This window comes from Haematobia irritans, chromosome 2, assembly GCF_050003625.1.
Source record: "Haematobia irritans isolate KBUSLIRL chromosome 2, ASM5000362v1, whole genome shotgun sequence".
NCBI classification, from domain to species: domain Eukaryota; kingdom Metazoa; phylum Arthropoda; class Insecta; order Diptera; family Muscidae; genus Haematobia; species Haematobia irritans.
The window spans coordinates 100,973,908-100,985,028 of record NC_134398.1 but is presented as its reverse complement, the minus strand read 5'-3'; positions in this window follow the sequence as shown (position 1 = coordinate 100,985,028).

Here is an 11,121-nt window from a genome sequence, read left to right as displayed (position 1 = left end):
TCTAGAGAAACCAGAAGGTTGTTTATAGCAACATTCCAAAGAAGAGGTGATAGAACTCCTCCTTGGGGAGTGCCTCTGTTCACATACCTTTGTATGTTTGCTTGCCCTAGTGTGGCTGAAATACGTCTCTTTATTAGAAGTTCGTCTAACAGCCTAAGTATACCTGGATCAACATTCAGAGTTGTCAGTCCATTTAATATCGAGCTCGGATGGACATTATTGAACGCCCCTTCGATGTCTAGAAACGCCACGATTGTGTATTCTTTGACCAGTTCATGCAATGCGGTCTCAGTAGACCTGCCCTTCGAGTATGCATGCTGTCGTTTCGAGAGCAAACTTGAATCCATGCTAGTTCTAAGATACATGTCTATCATCCTCTCCAGGGTCTTAAGTAGGAATGAGGATAAACTGATTGGTCGAAAATCCTTCGCACTCGAGTGAGAGGCTTTTCCTGCTTTAGGTATGAAGACGACTTTTGTTTCCCTCCACTTTTCTGGAATATATGCTAAGTTTACACATCGTTTATATATCACCGTCAACCAGGGGATAATTCTTTCAGCCACTGCCTGTAACTCCGCCGGAGTAATTCCATCAGGTCCGGGGGATTTGAATGGTCCAAAGCTATTTAAAGCCCATTTTATTCTAGATTCCGACACAATTTCCTCGATAGGAAATGACCGCTGAGCCTCTGTTACACCGCCAGAACATGGTTCAAACGTCTGATTTCCAGGGAAGTGTGTGTCCAAAAGTACCTCCAACGTCTCCTCACTGGACGTTGTCCAATTTCCCTCCGATGTTTTAATGAAACCTGGAGCGGTGTTAGTGGATGCTAGTACCTTCCGTAGTCTGGAAGCCTCTGACGTATTCTCAATACTGCTACAGTAATCATCCCAAGAGTTTTGTTGAGACCTTCTCAGTTCTTGTTTATATTCTCTCAGATTCATCTTGTAAGTGTCCCAATCCTCCGGAGCTCTTGTGGACTTTGCTTTGTTAAAGAACTTCCTGCAGGATTTCCTCATATTACTTAACTCCGTAGTCCACCATGGCGGCCGATTTTTCCCCTTGGATTTCCTCTAGGGCAAGCAGCTTTCAGTGACATGTTGAAGGCCTTAGTGATCCGCTCCACTGCGTGTTCAATATCTTGCACAGTGCTCATATATGTCTCTGGCATTTCCGGTATCATCAAATTGAACGATTCCCTATACCTATTCCAATCAGCTTTCCTAACATTTGGCGGAAATATGGTCTTTGAAGTACGAACAGCCAATCTGAAACTGATGTAGCGATGATCTGAGAAGCTATGTTCCCTCAAAACTTGCCACTCAGATATCTTATCATTCAGTTCTTGCGAGGCCAAGGTGACGTTCAAAACCTCTTGCCTGTTTTTAGTAACAAAAGTTGGGGCATCTCCCTTATTGCAAACTACCAAATTAGTACGCAAAATAAACTCTAGGAGTGACTCTCCTCATGTATTAATGTCACCACTTCCCCATATGCTATGATGTGCATTTGCATCGCATCCCATAATGAGTTTTGTCTTTGTTTTCAATGACTCCTCAACTAAGGTGTTAACGGCACATGGAGGCATCTCCCTATCATGTCCCATGTAGACCGAAGATACCCAATATTTGCATTTGGATATCTCTAGACTGGCTACGACAGTGTCTGCATTGCTCAATGAAGGAAGCAGAAATAAGTTTAGTTCGTTTCTAGCAATTATACATGCTCGATTTATATCGTTACCGGTATTATGCAAAAGTTTGAAACCCAGAGTGCTTAATTCACAGATCTTCTTCTTATATATTTATGGTTCTTGAATAAGAACTATATCAATGTCTTCTTTCATCAGGAGAACTTTTAAGGCAGCACAAGCGGCCTTACAATGGTGAAGATTTATCTGGAGGAACCGTAGAACCATCCAAATTTTCAACCACCGTCAAACCGCACAAAAGATATGCTAGTGTTCTCAAGACGTCAGATATCACTTCTGATATCTGCTATAACGGGTCGCTGCCTGATAGGCGAATTTGCAAAACCTATTGGTGCGAAGTATAATCACTACTGTATGACCTCTTGTGTGAGTGTCCTGCATTTTGTGTAAGGCATAAGCGAATTTTAGGAGCATATAGCTTTAGATTACTGGCGGACCTGGAAAACGTTAACTTAAGCAGTCTGCTAATGTTTTTGGAACAATCTGGTTGGTTCAACAGAAGGAAATAATAGAGAAGGTTGAGTGGTTAAAACTAGAAGTTCCCATATGTAATAGGTACTTTGTGAGTACTATGTTCGGTTTTTTCACCAAAACACTAAATTAAATGTACAAAAATATTTATGAAGACTATTATATTTTTATCAAGTCTTACCAAATAATGGATGGAAAAGATCAATGAATTGATTGATAATCATTTTATATTTCTAAATTAATTAAGAAAAGTAACCGTGAAAAAAAGCTGGTTCTCAGCTTGAAAACTGAACATAGTACTCAGCTTAAGTGAGCCTGAAACTTAATCGTGCTGCCTGACCTAACCTATGATTTGTGGAAATATTGTTATTGCTAACAATTTGATTGCAAAAGGGGGATTTTATTTTTCCCGTTATTTGGTAGATTTCCTTGAAACAGACGGACGGTTTGATATTTTGTAGTTTTTTGTTAAATTTTTCAGCTTGTTCAATATTAACTGATTCCTTTATTATTATTTCTAATAGCTGGATTTTTTTTTCGAGAGAATGGTATACTCACTACTCAATCTGTTTCCAGTGCGGTGAAAAATATTTTCCAATTGTTTCTGCCAGTTATGTTTAATTTTGAAAAGTTTTCTTGTTCCTTCCGACTACGGGAATTTATTGTTAGTGATTTGAATTTGTTGAGAGTGAGAATTATGTATTTTTTTGTAACTTTCATTGAATTCTTCAATTATTTAAGTTATCACTTTCGGCATTATTCAAATTGTTATTCTGTTGAGGCATTAATTGAATAGGAGAAAGATCCATATCTCGGCGAAAATTGTCCCTGTTTGTATTTTTATAAGAGTTAATGGTAATTGGAGCTCTAATAGAAGACCATTATGCTCCAGTATTAGGGTAAGTTTAAGTGGAAAATGATCTGAGAATGATGATATTTAGGGTTGAAATTTGATAATTTGCTCCATTTCCACTGATCAGATGAGAACTAACTGAAAAATGATCAAGATAAGGCGGACCATTCGGATATGAGGGCGAAGAATCACATAATCTAACGACATCCAATGTGTGATTTTCCAGCCAGTTGAGCAGAATTTTACCATTTGAGTTCTCGACGGCATCGCCCCACGCGGGATTTTTTGAATTAAGATCACCGCCAAGAATAAATGAATCAAAATTCTGGCAAAAATTGAATAATTTTTCCAAATCAGATTCTAACGCCTGAACTGGGTGATTACAGGGAATATATACAGACCCAAGCAGATATATTTTCTTCATACTATTGCATGATGATTCAACTTTTCTGAAGGTGGTTTTGAAACCAAAATCATTCAAATAAACTTTCTCATAGTGAAATGTATTCTTTACTACAATAGCAGCACCCAATGGTTAATTATCATATATAAAATTATATCCATTTAATTGTACTCTTCAATTTCTTTTCAGATGGCATTCCTGAATGCAACCAGTGTCAAGTTTGTTGTGTAATAGGGTATTCTTAAGGTCAATCTGTCCATATATAGTCTTAATTTTGTTAAGAATACGAATGAATTCAGTTTTGGCTTCAGCTTTCTGCATTTTTGGGTATTCGGAAAGGAATATGTTTACTTCGTGTCCAATTGTTAATTCTTCTGGTTCGAGGAAAAGTGAACTCAGTTTCATGAATTGCTCAATAATAGAGGGTTTATGTGTCGTATGACTTTGCATAGTACGTGAATTGGAAAGACTTGTAAAACTTTGCTCAGGGATGATTTTTGATGCACCAACTGCATTTTGGACATTGCGATAGAATGTTCTTCTATCGCTTTAGCAATCCTATGTTTTCTGGCTGCCGTGTATTTCTTGTAAGTGGGGCAGGCTCCCCAGTTTGCGGGATGTCCCGATTCCTTGCAGTTAATTCAAAACGGTTCTTTATCATCCTCTCTTTTTCTCTGACATTCACCTGGGTTATGATTTTGGTCGCATTTCACTCATCTGTACCCAGAATTGCAGTTCTTTTTTTATACCCTCCATCATAGGATGGGGGTATATTAACTTTGTCATTCCGTTTGTAACACATCGAAATATTGCTCTCAGACACCATAAAGTATATATTCTGGGTCGTGGTGAAATTCTGAGTCGATCTAAGCATATCCGTCCGTCCGTCTGTTGAAATCACGCTAACTTCCGAACGAAACAAGCTATCGACGTGAAACTTGGCACAAGTAGTTGTTATCGATGTAGGTCGGATGGTATTGAAAATGGGCCATATCGGTCCACTTTTACGTATAGCCCCCATATAAAGGGACCCTCAGATTTGGCTTGTGGAGCCTCTAACAGAAGCATATTTCATCCGATCCGGCTGAAATTTGGTATATGGTCTCTAACAACCATGCAAAAATTGGTTCACATCGCTCCATAATTATATATAGCCCCCATATAACCGATCTCCAGATTTGGCTTGCGAAGCCTCAAAGAGGAGCAAATTGCATCCGATCCGGCTGAAATTTGGTACATGGTATTGGTATATGGTCTCTAACAACCGTGCAAAAATTGGTCCACATCGGTCCATAATTATATAACGCCCACATAAACCGATCCCCAGATTTGGGTTGCGGAGTCTCAAAGAGAAGCAAATTTCATCCGATCCGCCTGAAATTTGGTACATGATATCGGTATATGGTCTCAAATAACCATGCAAAAATTGGTCCACATCGGTTCATAATTATAAAGGGTGATTTGTTAAGAGCTTGATAACTTTTTTTTTTAAAAAAACGCATAAAATTTGCAAAATCTCATCGGTTCTTTATTTGAAACGTTAGATTGGTCCATGACATTTACTTTTTGAAGATAATTTCATTTAAATGTTGACCGCGGCTGCGTCTTAGGTGGTCCATTCGGAAAGTCCAATTTTGGGCAACTTTTTCGAGCATTTCGGCCGGAATAGCCCGAATTTCTTCGGAAATGTTGTCTTCCAAAGCTGGAATAGTTGCTGGCTTATTTCTGTAGACTTTAGACTTGACGTAGCCCCACAAAAAATAGTCTAAAGGCGTCAAATCGCATGATCTTGGTGGCCAACTTACCGGTCCATTTCTTGAGATAAATTGTTCTCCGAAGTTTTCCCTCAAAATGGCCATAGAATCGCGAGCTGTGTGGCATGTAGCGCCATCTTGTTGAAACCACATGTCAACCAAGTTCAGTTCTTCCATTTTTGGCAACAAAAAGTTTGTTAGCATCGAACGATAGCGATCGCCATTCACCGTAACGTTGCGTCCAACAGCATCTTTGAAAAAATACGGTCCAATGATTCCACCAGCGTACAAACCACACCAAACAGTGCATTTTTCGGGATGCATGGGCAGTTCTTGAACGGCTTCTGGTTGCTCTTCACTCCAAATGCGGCAATTTTGCTTATTTACGTAGCCATTCAACCAGAAATGAGCCTCATCGCTGAACAAAATTTGTCGATAAAAAAGCGGATTTTCTGCCAACTTTTCTAGGGCCCATTCACTGAAAATTCGACGTTGTGGCAGATCGTTCGGCTATTCATGATGAAATGTCAAAGCATACTGAGCATCTTTCTCTTTGACACCATGTCTGAAATCCCACGTGATCTGTCAAATACTAATGCATGAAAATCCTAACCTCAAAAGAATCACCCTTTATATAGCCCCCATATAAACCGATCCCCAGATTTGGCTTGCGAAGTCTCCAAGAGAAGCAAATTTCATCCAATCCGGTTGTAATTAGGAACATGGTGTTAGTATATGATCTGTAACAACCGTGCCAGAATTGGTCCATATCGGTCCATAATTATATATATCCCCCATATAAAACATTCTCCAGATTTGACCTCCGGAGCCTCTTGGAGGAGCAAAATTCATTCGATCCGGTTCAAATTAGGAACGTGATGTTAGTATATGGTCGCTAACAACCATACCAAAATTGGTCCAATCACACAAAAATTGGTCCATATCGGTTCATAATAATGGTTGCCACTAGAGCCAAAAATAATCTACCAAAATTTTATTTCTATAGAAAATGTTGTCAAAATTTTATTTCTATAGAAAGTTTTGTCAAAATTTTAGTTCTAGAGAAAATTTTGTTAAAATTTTATTCGGTTCATAATAAAATTTTCATCATTGTCAAAATTTTATTTCTATAGAAAATTTTGTTCAAATTTTATTCGGTTCATAATAATGGTTGCCACTCGAGCCAAAAATAACCTACCAAGATTTTATTTCTATAGAAAATTTTGTCAAAAGTTTATGTCTACTTTGTCAAACTGAATTATATACGTATTGGTTCGATCTGTTTTGATTTAATATATACCACGTATGGACTTACATACAATTTAGAAGATGGTGTTAGGAGGTTTTAGGATACCTTGCCAAGCGTTACCTTGGCAAGGGTTACCGCAACTTAAGTAATTCGATTGTGGATGGCAGTGTTTAGATGAAGTTTCTACGCAATCCATGATGGACGGTACATAAGCTTCGGCCTGGCCGAACTTACGGCCGTATATACTTGTTTAGGTTTCTCCCATTAAATTATTTGATTTTGTAGTGCGCTTATTTTAAAAACGTCACTCAATGTTTGTAGGAAGTAGTGATACAAGAAAAAGTCCGGTATCAATATTGTTCTTAATGGAATTTGAGGTAGTGAATTTGGCTACGCTTGCCACAGTGTCCGGAACAATAGTATTCAGTTCAGATACAATTTCACCAATATCAGTGTTAGATGTGAGACCTTTAATTACTATTGAAGTCTGTTTCAGTTCTTTCGGCGTGAAAGAATAAGAATGGATGTTGTTCTCCCTTACGTTTGCCATCATTGATGCATCGACAGTTTTTTTGCTAAAACAGCAAACAATCGGTTATTTTGGAACAGCAGACATACTGCAGAAAAGTCAGTAGTTTGCAGAAATTTTCTGCTGATCCGAATAAAATTATAAAGTCTCTCCAGTCAAATGGACAATAGTAAAATCGTACACATTATAAAACTTGAAACGTTAAAAACAATTAATATTTTTGGATTATGCAAAAACATTTTTGAACAAGCTACCCTTTTTATTAATTTACATTTTAAGATGGGTTTTCTCTAGTTACTGGATTGCATTGGCGTACTTTTCAGCAAAGAGAGTAAAATGCGCCTTTACACTTTTGCAAGTTTTTATTGGATAATTATTGCTATAAAAGTACGCGAACAGACCTAGTGTTGGTTTTGACAAATGTCAACCTCGATATGTCAAAAGCCCACGCCGCAAACCCAATAAACACAAACGTTTGAAAAATGCTAAGTTTCAACAATTTTTCAAACATTTTTTCAAAGGATTAGGGTAATATTCAAGTTGAGAAATTGTTGAGAAAATCGCGTTCTCAACAAAAAACAGACATTACCCTCAACTGTGAAATTCAACACATTAGCAATAATATCTCAAGTGTTATCCTCAAATTGAAATGCATCGCTACTCAATAATTTGTCAAACAATTTTCGATGCGAGTCAAATTCAAAATTAACATCTTTGCAAATACTTTTCAACCTAAATTTGTATGAATGATATCCCCACTTAAAATTGAAAGTCAAAGCCAAAATTCTATGCATTTTGTATAATTTATTCATTTTCATCAAAATAAAATATATAATAATACACTACACTACATAATACATTACAATACCAATTGATAAATAATAATCTTATTAAACATATCAACAAATAAGAACAAAAAAAAAAAAAACAAACAACAAAATTTTAAATATCTTAAACATTATTAGTAAACACTTTTGCATTGATAATTCGATTTCCTTCCTAATGCTAGGTTAGGTTAAAGTGGAAGCCCGATTAAATTTCAGGCTCACTTAGACTATTCAGTCCATTGTGATACCACATTTAACTAAAAGTACCTGTTACATATGGGCACTTCTAGTCTTAACCACTGAACCTTCTCTATTATTTACTTTTGTGGAACCAACCAGATTGCTCCAAAAACATTAACAAACTGCTTAAGTTAACGTTTTCCAGGTCAGCCAGTAATCTAAAGCTGTATGCTCCTAAAATTCGCTTACGCCTTACACAAAAATCAGGACACTCACACAAGAGGTGTTTAATTGATTCCTTTTCCTCCACGTCATGACAGCTTATAAAATAGTCATTATACTTCGCACCTATAGTTTTTGCAAATTCGCCTATCAGGCAGCGACCCGTTATAGCAGATATTAGGAGTGCTATCTGACGCCTTGAGAACACTAGCATATCTAGTGTGCGGTTTAAGTTTAAATGCCATCATAACAGCCTTCTCACGCAGTAAGAGCTTGCAGGTGGCCAGAGGCATACCAACAGATTCTAGTTCCCCTGGAATATGTAAGGTAGTTCCTAGCCTTGCTAACACATCTGCTTCACAGTTCCCCGGTATGTTCCTATGACCAGGCACCCATATTAGGTGAATATTGTACTGATCAGCCATCTCGTTGGGAAATTTGCGGCAGTCTATGGCCGTTTTTGAGTTAAGGAACACAGAGTCCAAGGATTTTATTGCAGGTTGACTGTCTGAGTATATATTAATGCCAATATTTGTTGGAACATTACTTCTCAGCCAATTCACCACCTCTCTTATTGCCAATATTTCAGCCTGAAAAACACTACAGTGATTAGGTAATCTTTTCGCTATTCGAATTTCCAGATCTTTAGAATATACTCCGAACCCCACTTGTCCATTCAATTTGGAGCCATCAGTATAGAAATCTATATATCTTTTATTCCCCGGGGTCTGTGTACACCACGCCTCACTGTTGGGAATTAGAGTTTCAAACTTTTTGTCGAAAAGTGGTTTTGCCAGGGTGTAATCCACTACGTTAGGCACATCTGGCATTACTTTGAGGACCGAACTATGACCGTACATTTTTTCCGACCACAGCGATAGCTCGCGCAACCGCACAGCCGTTGTTGCAGCTGACTGTTTGGCCAAAATGTCTAAAGGCAATAGATGTAGCATGACATTAAGGGAGTCTGTTCCTGTCTTACTAAATGCGCCTGAGATACATAAGCTCGCCATACGCTGAACTTTATCTAAACAAGTCGGTTTCTGAAGTGCCGGCCACCAGACTACAACACCATATAGCATTATAGGTCTAACCACTGCCGTGTATAGCCAATGCACAATTTTTGGTCTTAGTCCCCACTTATTCCCTATTGCCTTTTTGCACGAGTACAAAGCTACCGTGGCTTTTCTCGTCCTCTCTTCATTATTAAGCCTAAAATTCAGCTTCCTATCCAAAATAACGCCAAGGTATTTTGCACACTCACCAAAGGGAATTTCAGTACCCCCTAAGGAAATGGGCCTAACCGTGGGAGTTTTGCGATCTTTGCAGTACATGACTATTTCTGTCTTTGCTGGATTTACACCAAGACCATTAACTTTCGCCCATTCCTCAGTCATCCGGAGAGCTCTCTGTATAATATCTCTGATTGTGGATGGGACTGCTAGCGCCACATCATCTGCGTATGCCACCACTTTTATCCTTTCTTTTTCTAGAGAAACCAGAAGGTTGTTTATAGCAACATTCCAAAGAAGAGGTGATAGAACTCCTCCTTGGGGAGTGCCTCTGTTCACATACCTTTGTATGTTTGCTTGCCCTAGTGTGGCTGAAATACGTCTCTTTATTAGAAGTTCGTCTAACAGCCTAAGTATACCTGGATCAACATTCAGAGTTGTCAGTCCATTTAATATCGAGCTCGGATGGACATTATTGAACGCCCCTTCGATGTCTAGAAACGCCACGATAGTGTATTCTTTGACAGATAGTGAGCTTTCAATAAAGCTGACCAGTTCATGCAATGCGGTCTCAGTAGACCTGCCCTTCGAGTATGCATGCTGTCGTTTCGAGAGCAAACTTGAATCCACGCTAGTTCTAAGATACATGTCTATCATCCTCTCCAGGGTCTTAAGTAGGAATGAGGATAAGCTGATTGGTCGGAAATCCTTCGCACTCGAGTGAGAGGCTTTTCCTGCTTTAGGTATGAAGACGACTTTTGTTTCCGTCCACTTTTCTGGAATATATGCTAAGTTTACACATTGTTTATATATCACCGTCAACCAGGGGATAATTCTTTCAACCACTGCCTGTAACTCCGCCGGAGTAATTCCATCAGGTCCGGGGGATTTGAATGGTCCAAAGCTATTTAAAGCCCATTTTATTCTAGATTCCGACACAATTTCCTCGATAGGAAATGATCGCCGAGCCTCTGTTACACCGCCGGAACATGGTTCAACCGTCTGATTTCCAGGGAAGTGTGTGTCCGAAAGTACCTCCAACGTCTCCTCACTGGACGTTGTCCAATTTCCCTCCGATGTTTTAATGAAACCTGGAGCGGTGTTAGTGGATGCTAGTACCTTCCGTAGTCTGGAAGCCTCTGACGTATTCTCAATACTGCTACAGTAATCATCCCAAGAGTTTTGTTGAGACCTTCTCAGTTCTTGTTTATATTCTCTCAGATTCATCTTGTAAGTGTCCCAATCCTCCGGAGCTCTTGTGGACTTTGCTTTGTTAAAGAACTTCCTGCAGGATTTCCTCATATTACTTAACTCCGTAGTCCACCATGGCGGCCGATTTTTCCCCTTGGATTTCCTCTAGGGCAAGCAGCTTTCAGTGAAATGTTGAAGGCATTCGTAATCCGCTCCACTGCGTGTTCGATATCTTGCACAGTGCTCATATTTGTCTCCGGCATTTCCGGTATCATCAAATTGAACGATTCCCTATACCTATTCCAATCAGCTTTCCTAACATTTGGCGGAAATATGGTCTTTGAAGTACGAACAGCCAATCTGAAACTGATGTAGCGATGATCTGAGAAGCTATGTTCCCTCAAAACTTGCCACTCAGATATCTTATCATTCAGTTCCGGAGAGGTCAACGTTACGTCCAATACCTCTTGTCTGTTCCTGGTGACGAAGGTTGGTGCAT